The sequence below is a fragment of the Cryptomeria japonica genome, chromosome 11 (genome assembly GCF_030272615.1).
Source record: "Cryptomeria japonica chromosome 11, Sugi_1.0, whole genome shotgun sequence".
In the NCBI taxonomy this organism is placed as follows: Eukaryota; Viridiplantae; Streptophyta; class Pinopsida; order Cupressales; family Cupressaceae; genus Cryptomeria; species Cryptomeria japonica.
In genome coordinates this window covers 501,566,297-501,594,031 of record NC_081415.1, presented here as the reverse complement: position 1 = coordinate 501,594,031, position 27,735 = coordinate 501,566,297, and positions in this window count along the sequence as shown.

Here is a 27,735-nt window from a genome sequence, read left to right as displayed (position 1 = left end):
CAATCTCAACCCTCCATTTCTCCATTTTATCTATAAATAGAGCTCACATTCCTCATTTTCAAATCCTCAAGCATTCTCAAGCACATCCATAATCCTGAAAACTTGTATGCATTTAACTTATAGCCAATTTTAGAGAAGAACATTTTAGCATAAATCACTAATATATTGTCATTTTGGACTAAAATAAATCTTAGTTCATTTCATAGCATGTCTAATTAGTTTGTTTTACACTTGCATAGCATAGTTAAAGCATTTCAATCTTAAATCTCCATAAGACATCCATAGTACAAAAAGTTGTTGAGAGCTACACTCATTTGGAACTTGGAGAGGAGAGGATCAAGGGAGGAGGACCTACAAGCATGGTGGAAGGCATTTGGAGATGCCTTGTTGCATTTGTTTTCATAGTTAAATTCTCTATTGTGTTTTTAGTGTCTCTCTTGGTATGCCTATTTAGAATAATCTTTGGTTGATTAACACTAACAACTCTTTGTTTCTTGTGTTTTTCGTGTGTGTGTTGCCTCACCACAGTTTTTCTCAACATTCCTTCATTTTGTAGAGCATCATTTGGTAAACCTGACGTGAATCCAACTGAAAGATTTCCACAAAAACTACTAACCTTTCTTGTTTAAATTGCCACATCGGTTGCGCTTTTGTGCTTTTGAACATGTTTTAGCGCCTGTGAAACTTCCCGATTTAGCGCTTCTATTCACCAGAATAGCGCTATTGTCTGGGAAATAATGCTATTAACCATAGTTTAGTGCTTTTGTATTTACAAAAGTGTGTTTTTTATTAGTTTAGCGCATTCGCGCACTTTGTTTGGCAGAATTTTATTATGTCCGACAATCTTTTAGTGCTTTTGTTCTCAGTATAGCGCATTTGTACTTATTTTAGCGCATCCGTCAGTAAATTAACGCTTTCGTGTTAAATAGCACTTCTGTGTTTACACAAACTGGCACTATTGTAACAGAGAGTTGTAATTTTTTAACTGAAAATCAAAACTTAGGCTTGTGGAAGCCCACCCATACCTCATTTTATTTTTATTTTTGACTAACTGTTTGATTGTTTGTGTAGGATTGAAGGAGTTAGATTATAAAGCATTTGAATTTCTTTCTTTCACTTTGTTTTTCAAAGTTGGAATAAAATAAATTCACTTTCTCTTTTGGGCTTAAAGCATTAACTTCACACTTCATTTTGGGTTCTAAAAATTAATCACACTTTTTCAGATTGGGCTTAAAAGGGACCTCATTGTGCAAAATAAAAAGAACAACAAACTCAAATCCAACAAATTTGCTTTCTTTGCAAGTTAGGATTCATTTTTTTTTGGTTTTAAAACAAGACAAAACAACTTTTATTTCTTGCATCAAAGTTAAAATCCACAATCAACACTCCCCTTTTTGCAAAGGTAAAAAGAACACTCAACTTGTCAAAAGTTTTCTTGTTTCCAATAGTGATTTACTTCAAGAAAACGTGTTTCAATTCAGTTGACCAGGATTTCAAGTTCCTAGATTACATAAACATTTTGCGTTGAAGTTAAAAAGAACACCATGATTGTTGGAGCAACATCTCCAAATAGTTAGATCACATTGCTATAAACTTGGTTAAAAAGAACAAGTGATTTTAGTGATTGGCACACTTGTGCAAAATTTTGTCGAGTGGTCCTACTTCTAACACACACTATCCTCTCCCTTGGCTTTTGTGGTCTTAGGTGCAAGAGAAAAGTGTTAGTAACACTCAAAGTTTATCTTTTTAAGAGAGGCCTTCCAAGAGACACATCACTCTTGGGAACGACCTCGTACGGTAAATCCTTCGAGCCACTATAGAATTCAGGTGTCAGAGAAAGATGTAGCCTTGGGTATAACTATTCCTATAGTGTAACTTACCGAAAGGACAAATGGGCCCCACCACAAGTTACAAGGCTTTTAAGTGAGTCACTGTAGAATGAACTTATGTCCAAAAACATAAAAAATTACTAAACACCTTTATGTAGAAGCCCATTCGTTTTATTGATTGAGGATATTTGTGAGAAGTTCAGTGCAAGAGCATAGATGGTTTTGCTCCCAAGATACTCACCATACATATTTCCTTGAGTAGAAACATAGCTTTTTGAAAGGCTACTTGTAGCTTGATAAAAGTGGTGACTCCCTCATCATAGGGATCATCTATTTGTTATGCTCATGCAAGACTTAGTATATCACATCCTTACTTTCCACGACAAGATTCATAAGGTATGTAGTACCAAATTTGAAGAAATATCAAGATGTGGGATGAAATTATCACAACTGGCCATTTGACCTTAGGGATAAAAAGTGTTTTAAGTGTCTTCATTTTGTGTCAAGACCAGTGATAAACTGAGCCAACTTCAGGCTTTTTGGAAAAAACATACTCAAAAACATTTGGAAAAAGGGTCATAAAAGTCCAAAGATTGGGTTGATTTAGACCCACACTTATTTGTGCCTTTTGATGCAACATTCTTGTGTTTGTGTGCTTGCTTTGTTTTCCTTTCAAAGAAAAATAAAAAAAACCAATTCCAAAACAAGTATTCATCCAAACACAAAATTTTCAAAACACCAACCTTTTGGAAAACAAAAAAGCCCCAAGAGACAAACAAAGGTATTAAAACTATATGACCATCCTTCACATTTTGAGAAGGAAGAATCTTCATCAACATATTAATTTGAAGAAAAGACCATTGAGCTCAAAGGCTTTCATCAAAAGAAGGAGATTTTTCTATCTCAATAGACAAATCTTTGTCTCACATAGAACCTTCTTATGTCACATGCGTCTATATCTTCAAGTAAAATCTAACGAATTTGATCAAGAATCTTTAAACTACAAAGCTTTTACTCAATATAGAGCTTTGAGCTATCATAAAAACAAAGGAGGCAAAATCAATCCCGCCTTCTTTCCAGACATTTGTATCACATATAACTCAGCTAGGGAAGAACCACCAACCCTCGAAAGAGAAGAGGAAGAATTTGTCCCATTTGTAACACAAAGTTTTTATTGAAGTTAACATTTCATCCATTCTCACATTCACACATCATCAATCCATTCCAACTCTCGAAACATAAAGAGGTTTTTTCACTAAGTTCTTTTTCAATATTTTCTTGAATCAAACACAACACATCACTTTTTAGAGTGTCTCTACATCTAGGATAAACTCATCCTAAGAGGCATTTCTATGTAGGTTAAAACTAGTCTATGAGTGCATCCTCTCATTACTAGGTAGTTGGGTCTGTAAACACATCTCAGGCCTCTCTAAACCTTATCATATCAAACATTTTCAACTAAACACAACAAGCAATTCATAGAAGGAATTCGGTAACATCTACCTTTAGTGTTAGAGATCCATATGCAAAACACTTCACCAAACATTTATCTCTCATTTCATCACCAACTCATAATCATTTTCACCAAAATTCAACAACAACTTGTAAACAAAATGGCTCAAACCAGATCAAGGTCTAGACAACTAGAGATCCAGGATGAAGAGGAGGAAAATCTCAATGAATTCCAAGAAGCCCTCAGAGGAAACACAAATGATGAAAATCCAAGTAGTCCTACTCTTACAAAAATAGAAAGGGCACAACACAACCCTCTCTTCAATCGACTTTTTGACAAAATCCTCAGGAACAATGTTGATGTTCACTTTTTAAGACTTGCCCAAGAGGGAGCCAAACTACCCTCTGATTTTGATACTGCAAAACTAAGGCAATCATCAGAACACCAGAGTCATAATGAGGATGGAAGAGGTCGAGATCACATCAGATACAACCTTAATCAAGGAAATCCCCCACCTCCTCCTCCTCCAAATGACATTGACATGTTGAGGCAACAAGTTGAGAATCTCGCCCAACAACCCCACAATGGTGTGAAAACAAACTAGTTTTCACTTAATGATATTTGTCCCCATCCCTTTGATAGGAATCTACATATGCCACCTTTTCCATGAGGGTTTGAAAAACCTAAGTTTGTAAAGTATCAAGGAAAAGGAGACCCTCGCGATCATGTCAGGGAATTTCACTCCCACTTGCCTAGAAGTGGCATATGAAGACACATACCTAATATGTCTCTTTCCTCAGAGTTTGGCAGGGACAACCATGCAATGGTTTTCCTGACTAACATGCGACATTAGGAAGTTCGAAGAACTGGTCTAGAAATTCATTGCACATTGTTCCCATAACATAGAGCGTGATGTCGCCATGGCAGACCTATGTAACACCAAGCAAAAACCAGGGGAGCTATTTTCAACTTTCCTGCAATGATGGCGACAAATGTCTAGCAGACATTCTCTTCAGTTACCTGAAAGAGAACTAGTGGAAATATTTATTTCCAACTTGAACAAAGAAATGGAATTTCATTTAGACATGAAAGGCACAGAGTCCTTTAATGACATGATCACCCAGGGTTTAAAAATGTGAAAGGGCCCTCATCAAAAAGGGGTTTATCAAAATATACAATGAACCAAAAGATGCCCCTCGCTCGCACTTCAACAGTGATAAACCTAACTTCTGGAATAAAAACAAAAACATCGTTAATGATGGGGTTGTAGATGCAAGGACTATTAAAAGTGCACAACTTGTGGTCTAATTTGTAGGACAAAACCCCCCACCTAAGAATAACACGGTTGCTCCCCAAAATCAAGGACGCAATGTACCGCAAGAAGAACCAAGACAAAGATAGCAGAATTATAAACCAAAATGTACATACACTCCCTTAGGGGAACCTATTGAAATAATGTTACGTCAATTGGTCTCATCAAATCTAGTGACCTTACCCAAAACATCTAATTACGAACCTCAGGTCAAACCTCCATGGTGGAGGGATAATGAACATTGTGAATTCCATCAAGGGAAAGGGCATAAGACAAGTAATTGTCATAGATTGAAAGATCTTGTTCAGGATCTTATTGACCAAGGAGAGATTAAAATTGAAGGACATGACCCAAAAACTATGAATAATGATCATCTTATGTTTAAAAATCCACTTCCATCACAAGATCAAAGGGATCCTTCCACTTCAGGACGAAACACAAATACCAATGATTATACGCAAGTTGCTTATAATTAAACTATGAATCACCTATATGATGTCGATGAACAAATTGCAACCATTACCATCAAAAATCCAAGCTCTACTTGCAATGTTGTTACGCGTCATAGAAAGATCACCATTAAAGTAGCTCCACAAGGCACCACCTCCATACCAAAGCAGTACAAGCTTGTGGAACAATTAGATAAAATGCCTGCACTTATATCTATCTTAGAGCTATTGCGCCTATCCCCATCTCATAAAACAGTCTTGGATCAAGCTCTCCAAGAGGCATCAGTCCCTGCCAATCTAAACACAGATTAATTTCAAGCTATGGTTGGTAGTCTGAGGTCATCACCATGTCTCACTTTCTTGGAAAGTGACAATACATCCTTCCAGCAACCTCATAACACCTCACTCCATATTGAAGGATTTATCAACCAACACAAGATCAAGCGAGTCTTGATTGATAATGGAGCAGGCCTAAATATCTATACACTACAATTGGTCAGAACATTGGGATATGCAGTTGAATCAGTGGATCCCCACAAAAAGATAACAATAAAAGCTTATGATGATGCATAGTGTTCATCAAAAGGAACAGTTGTGTTACCAATCCGAGTAGGCCCAGTGGTGAAGCACATCATATGTCAAATTATGGACCTTCCTCTACTATATAATTTGTTGTTAGGAAGACCTTGGATACACACCATGCAAGCCATTCCATCTACCTATCACCAGTGTATCAAGTTCCCTCATAACAGTGTAGAAATTACAATCTTGGGTGATGCAAACCTATTTGCATATTGCAATAATATCAATCATTAACCATATATTACCATTCCCAACAACAAAGAAGCTATCCCATCCACATCATATGTAAGTCCAGCCTCTCTTTCTAGTTCAAACACCACTATACCCAAGCAAGAGAAGCTAAAAATGAAAATGGTAGAGGAAGGTCCTGGGGAGTACAATCTCAGCCAACTCTTTTGTGTTGGGAAACTACCCACTTCTCCTAGAACTCATGGTAACCCTAAATGGTTACTTCAAACACCACTGGTCAAACCAGCATGCAGTTTGATGCCTTTTATCCTTGGAAAGAGTCAAGAAGAAGAGACCAGAGATGAGGACTTAGCAAAATGGATCTATAAAGATCCTATCACCATAGAAATCCCACAAGCTAAACTTCCCATAGATCAATATGGAAAAAGGCTTTCTCATTATGCAAAGAATGGGTTATGATGATCAGAGTGCTTTGGGACCTTGCAAACAAGGATAACATGAGCTAGAATTAAAGCCTAAAGATAACACTGGATTAGGCTTTCAAAAGGAGATTCTTCCTAAGCTCATATTCAAAGGGAAACCCAACAAACCTCTCTATCATCTTAATACTCTAAAGAGGTCACCCTTGATTATATCAACAACACCAAAAACCATACCAATTGCCCCACTGCGGCTAAAAATCCTAGCAATATCATCCACAATGCCAATCATCCCACCAATCACAACAACTCCATCAACAGTAGCGACCACATCAACAACAACATTAACAGTATCAGAACCCCCAGTAGTATCGACAACACTGGCAATTCCATCTGAAGCAGTAGATTCAACAACGCCAATGCTCCCTATATCAGATTCATTGATTCCCATAATCCTTCCCACAACACCAACCATTCCATCTCCAAAGGTACATAAGCCAATTACACCAGCAATGTTTAACTCAAAGGATATCCCGGTTTGGTATAGTAATCGGATATTGAAAAGAAACTCAGAGACTGACTCACATGAGTGGGAATTTGATTCAGTACATCTCAATACTTTAGATGAGGAAGACACATCACCCCCTCCACCTCACAAAGAAATCCCTATTTATGGAGAAGCACAGATTAAAACCTCTTGGGTTCCTGAACTGGAAACACCTTCCATAGACCCTACATCACATCCTACGCCTGATTCTGATAGGGAGAGTACCATCAATGACCTTCACCACAATGTCTTAGCCCTCACTGACAAATCTTATGAACTTAACCTGATCGATGAGGTAATGCCCATTATCCATCTTGAACTCATTGAATGGAACCAATCTAATCCCCCATGTCTTGACTGATTCCAAAATGATGAGGCGATCATTGACTTTTTGGAACTACGGGATAACATACCAAGCGGGGATCACAAAGTTGGATTCACCATTGAACTTAATAGTGCAACATACTTTGGGGCGGATGCCAAACCTTTCAACTGCAAAAATATTACAATAAAACATGGATCTTCTAGTGAAAACTACATTGTGGCATTTTTTTATCCCAAAAGAGAAAAAAGAAAGAGCCTATCCAATGGTGAAAACCTCTCTGAGGCGCCTAAGGATGAAAGGTTTGACATCCTCCCTTCTAGTACACAATAGGAACGATCAACAATCCTTATTGAAGAAACAAAAGAATTCAACGTGGGGACTCCCGAAACTCCTCACCACATACATCTGGCATCTCTTTTAACTCCAGAGGAATAACCTAAGTTTTTCTAATTCTTCCAGAAGCGTCAGATCAACTTCCTATGGTCATATGTAGATATGCCTGGTCTTGATCCTGATTTGGTCATGCATCACCTCACCATAGCCGAAGGAGCTAAGCCTATCAAACAAAAGCTTCACAAGATGCACCCCCAGATTGTGGTACTAGTCAAAACATAACTCAAGAAACTCCTAGATGGTTTTATTAGACCAATTGATTATGTAGATTGGATATCCAATATTGTACATGTTGGCAAACCAAATGGGGGCATCTGTATCTGTACTGACTTCAAAGATCTAAATAAGGCATGTCCTAAGGATGACTTCCCGTTACCAAACATTGACATGATCGTAGACCTAACAATAGGACATTCCATGCTTTCTCTCATGGATAGATTTTCAGGGTACAACCAGATAAAGATCGCTCTGGAGGATCAACATAAAACTGCCTTCACATGTCCCTCGGGAACATACTGCTAGAATGTAATGCCTTTTGGTCTAAAGAATGCAGGGGCAACCTATCAAAGAGCAATGACCACCATATTTCATGATATGATGCATACCATAATGGAAGAGTATGTCGATGACTTATTGGCAAAATCCTTAGCATGAGAAGGTCATCTGAAAATCTTAGATAAAATCTTTGATCGACTAGAACAATATCATGTTCAACTCAACCCAAAGAAATGTGTCTTTGGAGTAACCTTAGGGAAGCTTCTAGGATACATTGTCTCAAGCAAAGGCATTGAGGTCAACCCAGCAAAAGTCAAGGCAATCATGGGCATGCCACCTCCAAGGAACATTAGTTAGCTAAGGACATTACAAGGGCGGCTACAATCCATCTGAAGATTCATTGCACAACTAGAAGATAATTGTCACCCCTTTACACCCCTATTATACAAAAACATCCGCTTTCAATGGGATTCCAGATGCCAGCAAGCATTCCAAATGCTTATGGACTATCTCATGAATACACTGTTGTTGATCCCACCAGATCCAAGTAGACCTCTCTTGAAATATATTTCATCAACTAGTACAATATTGGGAGTACTATTGGCTCAACATAATGCAAAAGGGAAAGAGTGTGTTGTATACTACATTTCTCACACACTGGTCGGCTATGAACTCAATTACACACCTATTGAGCGAGCTTGCCTAATAGTAATATTGGCAACCACTAAACTGAGACACTACCTATTAACATATAAAGTAAAACTCATTACTAAAGTCAATCCACTAAAGTACTTACTCAGCAAAGCAACATTGACAGGACACTTAGCCAAATGGGTGATGATTCTAAGTGAATTTGACATCGAGCATGTGGACCGTAAGGCTATCAAGGGTAAAGCTATTGTGGATCAGTTGGCCGATGCACCTCTTATAGGCGATCATCCTCTCATTTCCAATTTTATAGATGAAGAGATATTCATGATCACAATAGCACAATCATGGAAACTATAATTTGATGGTTCATACACTAGGCATGGCTCGGGGCCAGGCATTCTATTTATCACACCTCAAGGTGACAACATCCCAAAGTATTACAAGCTCACATTTCCATGTACAAACAACATGGCAGAATATGAGGCCTTGATCACAGGACTCAGACTAGCCATACAATGGAAATTGAAAGAATTACAGATATATGGCGACTCCCAACTGGTCATTCGACAAGTCACAGACGAATATCAGACCAAGGATGATAAACTCATGCCGTACAAGCAAATGGTGGACAATTTGAAAACATCATTTACTACTATCACCTTTGAGCAGATACCCAAAGATCAAAATTGAGGTGCTGACGCTATGGCTACAATTGCATCTCTCCTAGATCTTCCACATAATTACACACTATGAGTTTTTGGTAGAACAACTTTGGATTCCCACTTATGATATCCCTAAATCCAAGATGATATGTCACCTTGTCGATTTTGAATCCCCATTGTATGGTGAGTTCTACACCTATCTCCATGACCACACACTTCCTCCTAACCAATCAAATAACCAATGTAAAACCTTCATTCGCCAAACCACTCGTTATACCATCATTGTTGAAACCCTATACTGACGCTGCCTTGATGGTACTATCCTTCGATGTTTGGAACAAGATGAGATAACAAAGGCCTTGGAAGAGGTACATGAATTAATTTGTGGGACTCACACAAGCGGTCCTTCCTTAGCAAAGAAGATCATGTGCACTGGATACTATTGGTCATCCATGGAAAAAGACTCCTACTATTCTGTCAGAAAATGCAAGAAATGCCAAGTTCATGGAGACCTGATACATGCACTAGCATGAGAATTGCAACCAATCACAACACCATGGCCCTTTTGTCAATGGGGCCTTGACCTTGTGGGTAAGATCCATCCATCTTCATCCAACAGCCATAAGTTCATCATTACCGCTATTGAATATTTCACAAAATGGATCGAAGTTGTTCCAACCCAAGTCACCGGCAAGCAGATCGCCTCATTCATCCTTAATTAAATCATCTTCCGGTATGGTGTACCCATGTCCATCATCACAGATAACGGGCTTCCTTTCAAAAATTAGGATGTCCGTGAGCTTTGTGAGAAGTTTCACATCCAACACCGCTTTTCCACTCCCTATTACCCACAAGGAAATGGTCAAGATGAAGCATCAAACAAAAACATTTTGAGAATTTTGAAGAATACAGTCAGTGATCCGGGCCATGATTACCATGTTTAATTAAATCCAACACTATGGGCGTATCGAACTAGCATTCAAACCCCTACAAGCGCAACTCCCTACTCACTAGTCTATGGAGCAGAAGCTATCTTACCTATTGAGGTCAAGATACCATCTCTATGGGTTTCCTTGCATAATCTCATAGATGATGAAGCATGCAGAGTATCACGTCTTCAAGACTTGGAACTATTTGATGAGAAATGACAAGCTGCATACAATCACCTCAAAGCCTATCAACAATGCATGAGCAGAAGCTATAATCATCGAGTTAGACCTCGTACATTTGAGGTAGGTGATCTTGTTCTTCAAGAGAATCCTCGTAACCAACTAAATAGATAACATCAAGGAAATTTTGAATCAAACTGGCTGGGTCCATATGTTATCACTGCTATATTTGGGTCCAGGGCATATTAGTTGGCTACTTCAGAAGGAGAACCACTAGCAGATCCAATCAACAACATGCACCTCAAACGGTTTTATACATAAGTTGTATAGAGCATCAGGCTCCAATACATACCAAAAAAGCACTAAAAACATTCAGATAAATGTCCCGAAGAAAATACAAAAAAATAAATAAATAGTAAAGACAAATCATGCATCCAAATGGTGAACAACCACTCTGGTGGCACCTTGGGTAAGTGCGATGGTGAAAACCTGGCAAACAGGTGCCACTCGTAAAGGCTATGGCTCCATTGTCTTTTAGACTTATTGCGATCACATTCATTGCATCCACACATCCGTCAGTCAAAACCATGGCTTGTTATTGATCTACAATCAAGGATAGTACTTCATGTGTCTTGCATCCCACTTTTTTGTAGTCATGTCTAAACTGGGGGCAATGCCCTTAACCTATTGATGGAAGTGGATTTTGCATTACTTGTGATTCATTAAGTTCTTCATTCAAAACTGTCTCACAAAATACCAAAAACATTCAAAAACACTCACAAAATACCAAAAACATTAAAAAACACTCACAAAATCCAAAAAACATCAGAAAACATAAAAAATCAATCAAAAACATGGCAACACTTTGTATATATGCATCCAAGAAGATACCAAACAAATATTGTGAAATACTCAAACGATGACCACTTATCATATCAACCAAATGATCAACATCGACACGCCAACTGTCTTAACAATGATGCGTCCTTCCTTACCAAAACAAAGACATGATAAAAAATTTCTTTGACAAGAAAATTCTGTTAAGCTATCAAATACTTGGTTGGTTTGTAGGTTATTTATTCATTTATATCAGGTTCCTACGCTACTCTGGGATATCCACAAGTGATTAGAATGGCTGGGATGGTTCCTAAGTATCGTTTTATTTGTGTGTCTTCTGCGAATTATTCCAATGAAGTTCTGGGGCATGTACTAATGGTGTCTATGTGGGAAGTTCACTAAGCTACATGATCATACGCAAAATACAATCATGGATCACTATGGCTTGCTGACTACAAGGTATACCTCGATCATAGGAGCATGAACCATTATGGAGGGTCCATATTCTTTATTTATTTATTTATGTTGCTTGTTTGCAAGTACAATTCTCCAAACTTGGTTCCTACTGCCTCATCCAAGATTGATACTACCCTTTCTCAATGATGAAAATAAAGCACTATGGATCATCAGTCCATCTCATCTGTTTATATTGCATTCCATTGCATATCACCCATCCATTTGATCATTGATTATTCATATTCATGGTTTTGTATGCAAGTGTGAACAAGTTTAAATATGAGAAGTTATTTAAAAAATGAATTGGTCCTAGATACAATCACAACAGAGTTCTCTGATACATCATCGATGCATCATGCAAAGTCTAACCAACCTTGCATTCATCTATCATGAACACATCATCATTTGATTACATTTAGTTGCATTTAAAATGCACCTAGTTCATTGTCATGTACTTACATATAGGTTTTATTAAATTCATTTTTGGATCTTCATTTAAATACATTTAATATCATTTAGTTGCATTTACAATACATCTAGTTCATTATCATTTACTTGCATTAGTATCATTACATCATTTCATCATTGCAAAATCAAGACATTTAGAATCATTTGTGTAAATTTCTCACCATTGCATTTACTACCATTATTCGCTATTACTGTACATTCATTAAGTCATCTAGGTATAGTTAGATGTCTTGTTAAAATCATCATTCACCATTGTTTTAGCTTATTTACCATACATTTGTCTCGATTCCTTTAGTTGCATACATTTATTTCTCTATCAATTAGTTAAGTGGATTCATCTATCTATTCACGTATATTCTTATTATCATTCATTTCATCTTACAAAGATTTCCTTTAGGATTCATTAAGATGCATTCATTATTCTTCTTATTGCATTAAGGTGTAGTTGTTCATTACCCCTTAGTTGCATTATCATCACATTATCATTTCACTTAATCATAATTTATCAACATTTAGAATCATAACAAAAACCATTTGTCTCAACATTGGTTTATACATTTTACACATGCATTCATTTAGACATCATCACATAAACATTTGCACTTTACATTTTGTTTATCCCTATTGCATTCATTTTAACCATCTATATGTATTTACACAAACTCATTCAATTCATTGTATTTCATCATATCAAACATAATTGCATATCACCATTTCATCAACATAACACACAAGTGCTATCTATATCATTGTTAGCATAATTCATTATGCATACATCATCATCATGACATAACATACATAAAGCATTACACCAATGAATCATGCATATATTATAAACCTACATCCACATGTTAACATCACATTCATAAAACATGTGTAGCGTCGTAAATTGTACGCACTTGCTAAAGCAATACAATTTCACACCTAGTTTAGCACCCGCCTTGGCGCATTTTGCATTTTGCATTGCATTTCCCCTTTAGCACTTAATTAATTAAATTAATTAGGTCTAAGGCTCTATCTCATCATCTTCCACATCATAAAGTTGGGCCCTTTCATTAAAGTGTGCCCCTTTCATTTTATTCCTCCAATACATCATTTAATCAAAAACCCTAATTAGGCCCTATTTTGAACTTGGGGGCTTGATTTCGGGGGTCAAAACATCTTGAAATCACCTGTAACTTCGGGATTCTCTCTAAAATCATCATATCTGACGCCCCTGAAAATTTGGTGAAAAGTTGCTGGGACCATGGCGCCCGGAGTGCACACGGTCCCAGACATTTTTCCTAAAATTTTAGGAGCGCGATCCAATCATAAAATAAAGCTTAACCCCAAGAAATTGGTGGGATATTCAATCTCTAGGTCGGCCAAAAGTTGGAATTAAGACCTAGGGTTTCATATATAAGACCTCTCTTTCTTCATTTGAAAGGATCCGAATTTTGTTTTCAGGAACCTTCTATGCAACGAAAGAGCAGATCTTTGAAGACTTCAACAACATTCAACATCCATCCATCAAGCATCCATCAATTTCATTCATCCATTTAGGGCTTTGAAGGCATTGAAGAGCAATAAGGGATCACCGACTGAAGATTGGCTTGTACCCCCCCTTTGGGGTTGGGTATGATTTCATGTTGTTTTCATGTCTTTGCATAAGCTTCCTTATATCATTTGTATTCATGCTTTAGATCACTCTACATCTTGATTTGGAGCATTTACATTATCATTTACAAGCAATTAGGGTTTACTTTCTAGGTTGCTCTAGTTTGCTTACTTGCATTTTAGGTCTTGCACACACACAAGGTCTACACACACACTACTTTTACAATACAACTTGGCTATTCGTGGAGGTGGAAATCACTGAAATGGGGGTTTGACTAAGGCAAAACCCTATATAGCCGCCCAAACACCTTTTCAGATATAAGTGCAGATTTCGGGATTCAGACGATGCCGTAAGTTGCAGATCCGAAAGAAGCAGACGGAGACTGAACCATACACCAAGTTTCAGAGCAGAAGACTAGGATAGGGGCATGGGGCGCCCTGGTCCTACCAGGACAGGGGTGCTAGGTGCCCTAGTCCCTGGGACAGGGGCGCTGGGCGCCCTGGTCCTCCTGACAGACATCAATTTTTAGCATTTCCGACAGTTTTCCAGGTTGCAAAGTGGCAGTTTCAGGTGCAGTTTCAGGAACTGAATCAAGACAGTGGCGTCCATGCCCCCGTCCTGAACATTTTCACTCAGATTTTGACTCCGGGTACGCATCTGCATTCTTGTCTTGTCCTTGTGTTTGCAGCTTTCCATTGTTTAAGTTCAATTCTGCAATCTTGTTATTAGTTCATACTTGCATTTTGGGGTTAGGAATTGAACTTGCATAATCTTACCTTTCAATTACAACAAAGGAATAGAAACCCTAATAGGTAGCCCGTGGCTCTCTCTTTCACCAAAAAGAAGTAGCCAATTGTGCGATACCTCTAGGCTCTTTCGTATTCCGCAATGTGTGTCAAAAGGTAGGATTAGGACATGTTAGCCTAGTCTCGCTTTTTCCCCTACACATTTTGGTGAACCCAACGTGAATTGAATTATTTCTTTCTCTCGCATTGCATTTGTTAGATCTAGATCTAGATTTAGTGTGTTTCATTTAAGTTTCAAAAAAAAAAAAGAGAAAAAAAAAAAGAGTGTGTTTGTTTGTTTCTTTGCATTGTGCGTCTAAGTTTTATGCAACTTTTATTTCAAAATGTCGGATTTTTATTTGCAAGATGTTCATATTTATGATGATGTATGCAATTATGTCGATTATGAGTATAGCCAAGATGAATTAGATGAAGCTTTAGATGAGTTTTTGAATCCTAAAGAGGCCAAACCTTCGTTTTACCAAAAACTCATAAACCTTGTTACTATGCCATTTCGTTGTGATGAGAAAGATAAGTTGAATGATTCCTCTCAAGGGTACATTCCTATCAACTCTTCCACTGAATCTAGTAACATGGTTGTTTTCAATAATCCCCTCTATGAGGAGATGTCTCCTTTTGAATCAAAAGATAAACCTTTTAATAGATATGATCATGCTTTGTTGGATGATGCTCTTGATGACTTTGTGGCTTTATCGAAATCTCTAAACAAGAACAAAACTTCTAAATTAGTTAACATGATAAACCTGAATAAGCATAATAAGCCTCTCTTTGAAGTCCAAGGTGCTTGTCCTTCTCCCACCTTTCACATTCCTAAATCACCTCTCCTTACTGTCCAAGGGGGGTATGATGCCTTTCTTACTCCAAATAAACCTATCATCACCGTGCAAGGAAGAAAACCTATAAGTCCTTATAGTTATGCCAAGAAATTAACTAGAGAGAGTTATCATGCGGTTGCCCATACCTATCATATTAAGATCCTTCGTCAAATCTTTGAAAGGATTCGTAAATATCACATGCGCTTGAATCCCCAAAAATGTGTTTTTGGTGTGGATAGTGGAAAAATCTTAGGATTCATAGTTTCACATCGTGGGATTGAGGTGGATACTAAGAAAATAGATGCTATTGTCAACATGCCACCTCCTAGAAATGTGTCTCAACTCAAAAGCTTACAAGGAAAGATTCAAGCTATTCGTAGGTTTGTATCTCAACTTGCGGATCGTACTTTTCCTTTTACTCAACTTCTCAAAAAGAATATCACTTTTCAATGGAATGAAGATTGTCAGCAAGCATTTGAAGATTTAAAAGTGTATTTGGCTAATCCTCCTATCCTTCAACCTGTTGAACCTTCTAAACCCTTTCTTCTTTATACAGCTGCTTCCTCTCATGCTCTCGCAACATTATTAGCACAACATGATAAAGATGGTAAGGAGTGTTTGGTTTATTATATAAGTCATACCTTACTCGATTATGAGACCCGATATTCTGCAATAGAAAGACAATGCTTGGCCTTGGTGTTTGTGACTCAGAAATTGAGACATTATCTTTTAAATTCAGAAGTCCATGTCATGGTAAAGTTTGATCCGTTGAAGCATCTTTTCTCTAAAACTGATTTATCAGGACACCTAGCTAAGTGGGTTATGATGTTAACTAAATTTGACCTTAAATTTGTTTCACAAAGAGCAATTAAAGGGCAAGCGTTGACTGATCACCTAGTGGAGGCCCCTTCACCTTTCTCCTTCCCTAACCCTGAATCTTTTCCTGATGACTTCATTCTTTGTACAGAGAAAGAGGAAACTTGGGAGTTATACTTTGATGGCTCTAAGTGTCATACGGGATCGGGGGCAGGTGTTGTTCTGATTTCTCCTACAAAGAAGTCCATTCCCTTATCTTATCATCTCAATTTTCTATGTACCAATAACATTGCTGAGTATGAGGCTCTTATAGCAGGAATAAAGGCAGCCTTGACTTTGAATGTAAAACACATACATATTTTTGGAGATTCTCAACTGATTATAAGACAAGTAACAGGACTGTATCAAGCGAAACACGACAAATTATCACAATATAAAAACCTTGCTATCTCTTTGTTACAAAAATTTGATTCTTCCACCATGGAACCTGTTCCTCAAAAAGCTAATCGACATGCGGACGTAATGGCATGTGTGGCTTCTCTGGTATCTTTAGAGGACCCTGTGGTTGATCTTAAATTTGTTATTCACAACCTTATTTCTCCAGCTATTGTAGATGATTCTAGCTTGGTGACCTGTTGTGACTTTATAGACTCAGATGAATGGTATTCGCATATCGTGAGGTACTTGACTGATGGTACCTTTCCTGATTCCGCCAATAGGAACACTAGGGCTAGAATTCACAAGCTGTCCGCTAGATATATCATTCTTTCTAATGTTATTTACTGAAGGGGTTATAATGGTCTTCTCCTTCGTTGTCTTAACAAATCAGAAATCCCTATTGCTCTTGAAGAGGCGCATTCAGGTGCCTGTGGGGGGAATTTTGGAGGCAAATCCTTGGTTCAAAGGTTGCTTCGTATAGGATATTATTGGCAAACTATGCAGCAGGATTCTTTTTCATTTGTTAAGAAATGTCATCAATGTCAACAACACAATAATTTGATTCATGCTCCTGCCCAAGAACTTCATTCTCATGTAGCTTCTTGGCCTTTCTCTGCATGGGGGTTGGATCTTATCGGTAAAATCTCTCCTCCTTCATCTCAAGGACATACTTTCATTATAACCGCAACAGATTACTTTACAAAATGGGTAGAAGCTATTCCCCTTCGCTCTACTACTGCTGAAGTGATTTGTCGATTTCTTCTAGAAAACATTATTTCTTGATTTGGGATACCTTCCACTATAATCTCTGATAATGGGACATCATTTAAGAACAAGGACATGAAGAAATTCCTCGAGAAGTATCATATCAAACATCGATTTTCTACACCATACTATCCTCAATCAAATGGTCAAGCCGAATCATCCAATAAGATAATTGAACAAATTCTTCGTAAAACCGTGAATAAGCATGGTAAGGATTGGAGTACTCAGCTAATCTATGCTCTTTGGGCCTACCGAACGAGTGTATGAATTGCCACAGGAACCACCCCTTATAGTCTTGTTTATGGTGCTGATGCTATTATGCCTTTAGAATTAGAAATTCCATCACTTAGAGTTTCTCTCAAAGGTATAGTAGATGATGACGCTTATAGAGAACAAAGACTTCAACAGCTTGAGATGCTTGACGAACAACGTATAAATGCTCTTGAGCATATTCAAGCATATCACAAAACTCTACAATGAAGCTATAATGATAAGGTTATTCAACGTTCCTTCTCAGTAGGTGACTTAGTTCTCTATGAGAATCAGCGCAATGTGAATGCCTTACCTGAAGAAAAGGGAAAGTTTAGTCCTAATTGGCTTGGACCGTATATCGTTATTGAAGATTATGGATCAGGTGCTTATAAAATAGTGGGTGTGGATGGTATGCCTCTTAAAGAACCTATAAATGCTATGCACTTGCGTAGATACTATGCTTAATTCCTCATTTCTTATCTTTTATTTCATGTATCTTCTTTGCACTTCTTCAAAATTGGATAATATGTTAGCATATCTTTGTTAGAGCAAATAGAATTAAATGATGTTTTGTTTAATCTATATTGCTTCGTTCCTGACAAGCATGTTTCTTTACTTTATGGTTTGTCTTGAATTCATTTATGTAAATTGCAAAAGATTTACATTTTCATTATGCTGGCATATTATACAATTTTTTTATGTGTTAAGTAGAATTGTATCATGTTAAATCACATTACTTATATGATTCTTAGGCTTAACACATATTTCTTCTCTATCATCAATGTAGTACTTGATTAAATACTTTATTTTTATTAAGTCACACATGTATCAATTTAATCATGGAGCATTGAGAAATCAATCACATGGAAATTAAATTCAGAACATACATGTACATCTACCAAATGTATTAACTTTAATCAAAATACACATTGTTTTAGGCATTAAAGATAACACGTTTGAGACAAAGAAGCATGTATATATATATATGTGTGTGTGTGTGTGTGTGTGTGTGTGTGTGTGTGTGGATCAATATACAAAGGTAGGTCACTATACATCCAAAATGTGACCTACCCTACATCATAAGATCATCTCCTATCCCTAGGGCTGGTGGCTGGAGAGTGATGACTAGATGCTCCCTCCTGATTCAGCCATGCAGGTGGACCCATAGGTGTATAGCGTGATGTAGACCGTGAATGGCTCTGTGAGGAACTCCTACGATCCCTATCCATAAGGATCGCACGATACGAGGTAGCCTCAGCCTGAGCTGCTGCTAGATCACGCTGTGCCCGCTGAAGGTTCTCTGACAGGACTCTCTCTCTCTCCCTCCATATCTCCACCTGTACTCGAAATGGGGAAAACAAGTCATCATGCCGACCCGCGTTCCCTTGGGGTCTATAGGCAACCTGTGAGGAACTAGGGATCTGTGCTGTCATGGAAATGTCTGTCACTGCTTGCTGGATCAGAGAACGCCACTCCTGCACATTAGCTGTAGTAGTAGAATAGATCATGTATTAGTACCATTTTATATCATCAAAACATTAATCAATCAATATAAACCTACTATACCTGGATCTCCCTCACGCCAGTAAGGATCGTGATATTGTAGCATCTGTGACTGGGAACTACTAGGCTCCCCACACTCGAATAATCTGTGCGCGATGGGTACAGGTCTCCGTATCGCCTCGTGTCCCCCCTTTTGGGGAATAACGGGAGGATCTACGGCTATGGTATCATCTCCTGAATGATGGGGAGCTACATCTGACTCCTCCTCATCATCTCTATCCTCTTCCTCCTCGTCATCGTCATCCTCATCCACATCCTTGTTCTCCTCATCATCATCTCTATCTATGTCATCTTCCTCTCCTTCCTCCTCCTCGGCACTAGGCTGATCTCCTATGGGTGGATCAGGCCCTCCTACCTCCTCATGACCCTCTCCCTCCTCTGGCTCCTCCGATCTGGATCCCTGATCCTCATCTCGGTCTCCATGTCTCCATGGACCTGGATGGCCTGTCGGGTGATCTGGTGGAAAGATAGGCCTCGGGTATGTCCTCACAAACCATGAGAGATACCTGCGCTGTGCCCCGAGATTTGCAGCATAATCAGTGACTACATCCTGGTCGGACCCCTCTATATCTATGATCTCGATGTCATCTATCGTAGGTCTCACTACTGCTCTAGGTCTGGGAAGGACTCGTGAGTGTCGAGTGTAGATGGGTACATCGGCTGGAACACACTGCTCTAGCCCAAACTGCCTCTGTACTCGGTCAAAGTAGAATGAGACTATGATATGTGGATATCGTCCTCTCAGTAGGCGGTTCCTCTGTAAGCATGCTAACTGTCTCTCCATCCCATCCCATCTATGCATCTGCAGATATGGTCTCCATACAGTCACCTCAGCTGTCAATCTATCAAATGTCACTCTCCAATATAGTAGATCCCCAAATCTCCACTCGCTGGTAAGTGGATAAGCAAATACCCTAGGTCGCTCGCTAGCCGCACTCATCGGATAGCTGACAGGCCTGGTGCATGTAAAGTGCTCAAATATCCACACTTGCAGAAGTGTGCATGTCATCAAGCTGCAACCCTGTCCAAAAACATACTCCTCGAGGTCGTGATAGAGATGTGCAAGCATACTCCGACCCCAGGCGTATACTCTCCTATGTCTCTCCATAGCCCTGATGCACCATGTGAGACCCCCATGCATGTGTGTACCTCACCCATTAGGGCAGACGGCTAGTGCAATGATGGCAATCATAAGACGTCTCATGAGGGGCACCTCTCCTGTAGGATGTAAGAGCCAGCTGACCATGATGCAACCTCTCGTCTCACTCGGCATGACTCTCCCTATGCAGTATACCTGCTCCCTCTGATGATCCTCTGCTAACTGATTTGTCGCATATGTCATGGTAGCTCCTCTGATCGGTAGGCAATGTATTCGGTACACATCCTCAAGTGTCACCGTCATCTCCCCTACTGGAAGCTGGAATGTGCATGTGTCAGGATCCCATCACTCCATGAGTGCCATCAGCATCACAGGATGAAATCGAATGGCTGGCATAAGAATCATAGACCACAAACCTACTATAGACAATGTATCTCTCTTTACCTGAGTCAGCCAGAGAATCTGATCTCGCAAACTACGAAGAATCTACCCCAACGTGTGCTCTCTCATGTATGGGAGACCCTGCAATACAAAAACATCAGTGTAGTTAGTAATCAATCATCAAAATCATCTATGCCAAATACGCAAACTGACGAACATCGAAAGTTGACCCTTGCCAAGTCCTGATTGGGACCATGGCACCCTGAGGGGACCATGGCGCCCCACAGGGACCATGGCACCCTGAAAGGACCATGGCGCCCTGAAGGGACCATGGTGCCCCACAGGGACCATGGCACCCTGAAAGGACCATGGTGCCCTGGTGGGACCATGGCGCCCTGGGTGGGACCTAGGGTCAGATTCCAGGGCCCGCATTCAATCACAGAAAATCAGAGTCAACGGAAATGCAGAAAGTCAAAGTCAAAGTTCAGTCAACTCACCTCGTCCAGTGGCTCATCGTTGATCACGGCCTGTCGCATGATCTCAATCCTCGTGGGATGCTCCGGTCATCGTGAAGGCATGATGATGGCTATGTGGGCTCCGCTGCAATGAACAATACTCAAAATCAACAAAGTGACAAATGCAATAGTCACTTTCAAGGTATATACTTTCATTCCTTTACCTTTATTTTCAAAACCCTAATTTTTCCTCTATCACTCATTTCATCATAACTTGAGTTTGGGAGATGCGATTTTCAAACCGTTTGTTGCGTAGGAATTGTATTTTCATTCCCTTACTCCCTTGATGTTCCAAAATGTGCTCTGATGAAGCCTTTGTAGTGAGCATCTCTCATCAATAATCATTCGCACAATTTGTTGTAAGTAAACATGCTACCCTGTTTCACCTCCCTAATAAGCAAGCCGAAACAGGGGGGGCATATAGCTACTCACAAATTTCATCACTTTCCTTAGTAAGCATTAGGTGATTTTGTGATCTAACGTGTGTTTTGTAGGGTGCGGTTCCTAACTGTGTACTGCAGATACCACTGGGGGCTTCGTTCGACGAACTTATGGATATATCCTTTTTCAAATAATGTTTATTTTCCTGTACTTTAGCTTGCATATGCATGTAGTACTCATATGACCGCTAAAGTGGGGTCTAAATGTAGCGTCGTAAATTGTATGCACTTGCTAAAGCAGTACAATTTCACACCTAGTTTAGCACCCACCTTGGCGCATTTTGCATTTTGCATTGCATTTCCCCTTTAGCACTTAATTAATTAAATTAATTAGGTCTAAGGCTCTATTTCATCATCTTCCACATCATAAAGTTGGGCCCTTTCATTAAAGTGTGCCCCTTTCATTTTATTCCTCCAATACATCATTTAATCAAAAACCCTAATTAGGCCATATTTTGAACTTGGGGGCTTGATTTCGGGGGTCAAAACATCTCGAAATCACCTGTAACTTCGGGATTCTCTCTAAAATCATCATATCTGACGGCCCTGAAAATTTGGTTAAAAGTTGCCGGGACCATGGTGCCCAGAGTGCACATGGTCCCGGACATTTTTCCCGAAATTTTAGGAACGCGATCCAATCATAAAATAAAGCTTAACCCCAAGAAATTGGCGGGATATTCAATCTCTAGGTCGGCCAAAAGTTGGAATTAAGACCTAGGGTTTCATATATAAGACCTCTCTTTCTTCATTTGAAAGGATCCGAATTTTGTTTTCAGGAACCTTCTATGCAACGAAAGAGTAGATCTTTGAAGACTTCAACAACATTCAACATCCATCAATTTCATTCATCCATTTAGGGCTTTGAAGGCATTGAAGAGCAATAAGGGATCACCGACTGAAGATTGGCTTGTACCCCCCCCCTTTGGGGTTGGGTATGATTTCATGTTGTTTTCATGTCTTTGCATAAGCTTCCTTATATCATTTGTATCCATGCTTTAGATCACTCTACATCTTGATTTGGAGCATTTACATTATCATTTACAAGCAATTAGGGTTTACTTTCCAGGTTGCTCTAGTTTGCTTACTTGCATTTTAGATCTTGCACACACACAAGGTCTGCACACACACTACTTTTACAATACAACTTGGCTATTCGTGGAGGTGGAAATCACCAAAGCGGGGGTTTGACTAAGGCAAAACCCTATATAGCCACCCAAACACCTTTTCAGATATAAGTGCAAATTTTGGGATTCAGACGATGCCGTAAGTTGCAGATCCGAAAGAAGCAGACGAAGACTGAACCATACACCAAGTTTCAGAGTAGAAGACCAGGATAGGGGCGTGGGGCACCCTGGTCCTGCCAGGACAGGGGCGCTAGGCACCCTGGTCCCTGGGACAGGGGCGCTGGGCGCCCTGGTCCTCTTGACAGACATCAATTTTTAGCATTTTCGACAGTTTTCCAGGTTGCAAAGTGGCAGTTTCAGGTGCAGTTTCAGGAACAGAATCAGGACAGTGGCGCCCGTGCCCCCGTCCCGAACATTTTCACTTAGATTTTGACTCCGGGTACGCATCTGCATTCTTGTCTTGTCCTTGTGTTTGCAGCTTTCCATTGTTTAAGTTCAATTCTGCAATCTTGTTATTAGTTCATACTTGCATTTTGGGGTTAGGAATTGAACTTGCATAATCTTACCTTTCAATTACAACAAAGGAATAGAAACCCTAATAGGTAGCCCATGGCTCTCTCTTTCACCAAAAAGAAGTAGCCAATTGTGCGATACCTCTAGGCTCTTTCGTATTCCGCAATGTGTGTCAAAAGGTAGGATTAGGACATGTTAGCCTAGTCTTGCTTTTTCCCCTACACAACATGCATATAGACATCATACAAATTAATAAAAAAATAGGCATATAGGAATCATCTCATAAACACATACATATAGAAAGTACAAATATCCATCTAAGCATTAATCATAGATCATCATCCTGCATAAATCCATACATATCATCACAAAAAATGGGATCTCCTCATATATCACATCATATCATCTCACAAAAACATACATGTATCAGAGTACAATGATGTAAAAAATATCGACTACCAAGAGCCATCCAAGACACAGTCCAAAATGACAATGTAATAAAATACATAAATGCTCTCTCAAATGCCACTCTGGCCAAATGTTGCACCACCATCACCACCTACTCCCCCACTACCCCCTGCACCACCCACACTATCTCGCCATGGAGGACCCATCACACCACCACTGCTCTGCATCCTCTAAGATCGCTCTGATCTCTCCTGACGCATCTATGAATAGCTCAGTGCCCGTCGACTAGATAGTATTGCCTGCTCATATAGATCCCGCCAATAATCAACCTCTCCCCCTATCCTCTGTAACTCCCTCATCAATGAATTAGTCGATGCCCCATGTCCCTGTACTCCCTCCAAGGCCCGAACTCTCTCCTGAAGCTGGATCACCCTATCAACTAGTTGATCTCTCTCTCACAACACTATAGTCAACTCTGACTCCTATACAAACAACTAAACATCTCTAGCTGCAACTTCTGCCTCCATATCCTCCAGCCAACTCTGCAAAATTAATATCATCTGATCCCAAAGATCTCCTCCTCCCATCCCTATCAAATCATTTCCTCCTCCAGTGGCTCCCTCCCTCATATCCATAGGTGCCTCTCCCTCACCCATATCATGACCACCTAATCTAACTCCTTCTTGCATCAAAGGTCCATCTAATAGTCACAATGGCTGGCCACCTCTCCCTCTCCACTGTAACCGTCCACCTCCACCACCACCACCACCTCCACCTCCAAATCCCCCACCCCCCCAAATCCACCACCCCACCCCCTCCTCCTCCATCCCCTCCTCCTCCATCACCTCTCCCTTGTCCCCCTACTCCAAATCCTCGACCCCCTCTCCTCCTCCATCTCTGTCTCCTATCCTCCACAAAAGCTGGAATTGGCTCTGCCAGATCCAATATGCATCGAATAGGATGTGCTGTAATGTACTGGGTGTACTTATCTGTCACCCTTGCATCTATAATCTCTAGCCTCATCTGCCATGGTCTCGCCTGTAGAGTCTCAAACTCTACTAAAGCCTCTCCTGACCCACGGCAATCCCTACCTTCTTCCAAACTGCCTCAATACTCTACCCGATACCTGTCTCTCCATATTGTAGGTTGTCCTACCAATCAAGTACCGTGTTATAAATACATAAGGCAAGGCCTCTGCATCATCCTCCCAGGGCTCGCACTCAATGTAGGGCCTGCAGATCACTGCATCTAAATCATCTAATGCCTGTCACCACCACTCTAACTTCCCTAGGTGGGGTTGACTCATCATACCACCATACATATACATAGGGTGTTGGCATTTTGATGATGTTTTGATTGTCATTGATGGACACACACTTTCTTGATGTATGAGTCATGCTCAACCGGTAATTGTTCCAACAGGTATTATGTATTATAGTCTTTAGACTATCAATGTTTTGTAGAAGATGTTTATTGGTAACAAAGCGGTATGAAGACCTCAAGTGGTTTGAGGATCTCAAGCGGTACGAAGGAACAAAGTGGTAGTTAACATTTTCCAATCTTCATTTTTGACAACTAGTAATCGGTATATTGTTTGAACCGGTATTACTCTGTGATGAGTTACCAACTGATATTTCTGTGATGAGTTATCATCCACCGACACTTTGGCAGTGATTTTGTGTCGTGTTACCAAATGTGTCTAGATGCACTGAACCTAGGAACTTGTAGTTTAATCCTTTTGGACCAACATGAAATCAGTTTCCTTCATAAGGACATCATGTCTAGGGTTTGTATGGATGAGAGATGTATGATGTATGAGAAGGTTATGTGCAATCTTTGCAGAGAAGATTAGGTTTGTGTGAAGAGTTAGAGTGTGGAGATATTGAAGACTGAAGTAATGCTAAAATGCATTAACAATGAGCTATCAAGGATCTTACCAAGCATACTGTGCTAGTATCTAGATCACTCACTTGTTGATTACTCACATCTTTGACAAGTCTGAAACCCTTAACCGGGTAGGCCCAACAAAGCCTTTGTAAATCCTCTAACAAGGTGGTTCACAACTATGGATCTAAAATCCTTTAACAAGGTAGCCTTTAATAGGACTTATCTCCTAACAGAGATCTAGATTCCTAATAGGATCTATTCTGGTGAAGAACATTGTATGACCTTAACCGGTTTGGTTTCTATTCTGCAGATAGTTACTTGTGAGTTTTTGCTCACCGTGCTTTTTCTCATTTGGGTTTCCACGTCAAATATCTTGTATTATGGTGATTGTGCTTTTGTGGGTGAATGCTTTATTTTCTATTTGGTTTACATTTATCTTAACCAGTTTATTAGTGAATCTGTTGCACTGGTTATTTGCTAAACTATTTAGAAGTTTGAGTACAGTATTTTTTGGTATACTAATTCACCCCCCCTCTTACTATTCATCAATTGGTATAAGAGCCAACCTTTCTATAAGTCTAACCACATGGAAGGAGATATGGGGAAATACATTGTGAGAGAACTTACTCATCATCTCACTCAGATTGAGAGAGCCTATGATGAACTCAAAGTCAATTATAAAGCCTCTTTGGCCAAGAGAAGAGAGCATGCTGAGAAACTGATGGAGCTTACTGAAAATAGCTCTTCTGATGAAGCTGACATGGATGCCCTAGTTGAAGAAGTTGAAAAACTAAATGAATCTAAAGCCAACCTAATAAAGGAGTTGGAAGGACTAACTATCAGAATGTGTCAAGAGCTTGTGAACCGAAGGAAAGCTAAAGATCTAGTAAAAGACAAAGATCATAAGATCTCCACGCTGAATCAAGAAATCAGTGCCCTTACCACTCATCTCCAAGAGAGTAAAGTGGAAAAAGAAGAAATGCAAGGTGAACTAAACATGGCTATTTCTGAGAATGCAAACTTGATGGAATCTAATGCTGCTATTTCCAAGGAACTTATTGAGTCAAAGGAGATACTTGCCAAATTCAATCAAAGTACTGCTAAACTAGAGCAAAAGCTAGAATTGGCAAAACCGGTAAAGAATACCACTAGACTTGGTTTCTCTGGGTATGAGGAAGGTGAGACCTCTAGAACAAAAGATGAAGCATCAAAGAAGCAACCAACATCCAAGGATAAAGGTAAGCAAAAGTTTAAACCCGTTTTCTTCAATTGTCTCAAGGAAGGACATACTGGTAATGTGTGTAGAAGCAAGGCCTACAATAATTTTTCTTATTTTCTAAACAATAAGCCTAGATTTAATAGATTTAATGGAAACTGATATGCATGCAACAAGTTTGGGCATAGAGCATTTGAATGCAGGTCTATTTTGGACAACACTGGGAGATACCCTCCAAGGACTCAAGGAGTTATCCCAAAACCCTCTGTGAACCGGAATCCCAACTGGTATAATACCTATGACCATCGGTCAGGTGGCTATCAAGCAGCAACTGGTTGGAGAGAAACCTATTTCATCTATCATGGTAGTGATCACACTTCTGCAACATGCAGAAGGAAGAATGGTAGTATGAATAATGGACCATGGAGAAAGCCTGGAATGGTATGCTATCATTGCAACAAATTGGGACACACTACCAGAACCTGCAGAATGAGAAAGGACCTATTAGATGATATTTTGATCACTCTAGAAGGGAAGATTGATGTTGAAACCATTCAAGCATGAATGAATAAAACTTGGAAAAAGAAACCTGAAGAAGTGTCACAGGATGAACCAGTTTCTGCACCTAGTGTGGAAGTCTATGAACCGACAAACTAAGCTTTAGAAAAGCTTAGGGGGAGCATATCAGTGAAATATTTTGAACCCCTGGTTTATATCAGTAAAGACCTTAACCGGTATACATTACCTGTCAATCGGCAGAAGACTTGAAATGGTAAAAGGTAAAATTAGGGTTTGTACCCTAGTGGTGATGCATTTATTATGGTAGGTGAAAGATTGTTTAAAAGGGATTTTCATCGTCAATTTCACTTATCAGTTTGCGAAAGAAGAATTTTCAGAGAGCAGAGCGACAAAGAGTGATTCATC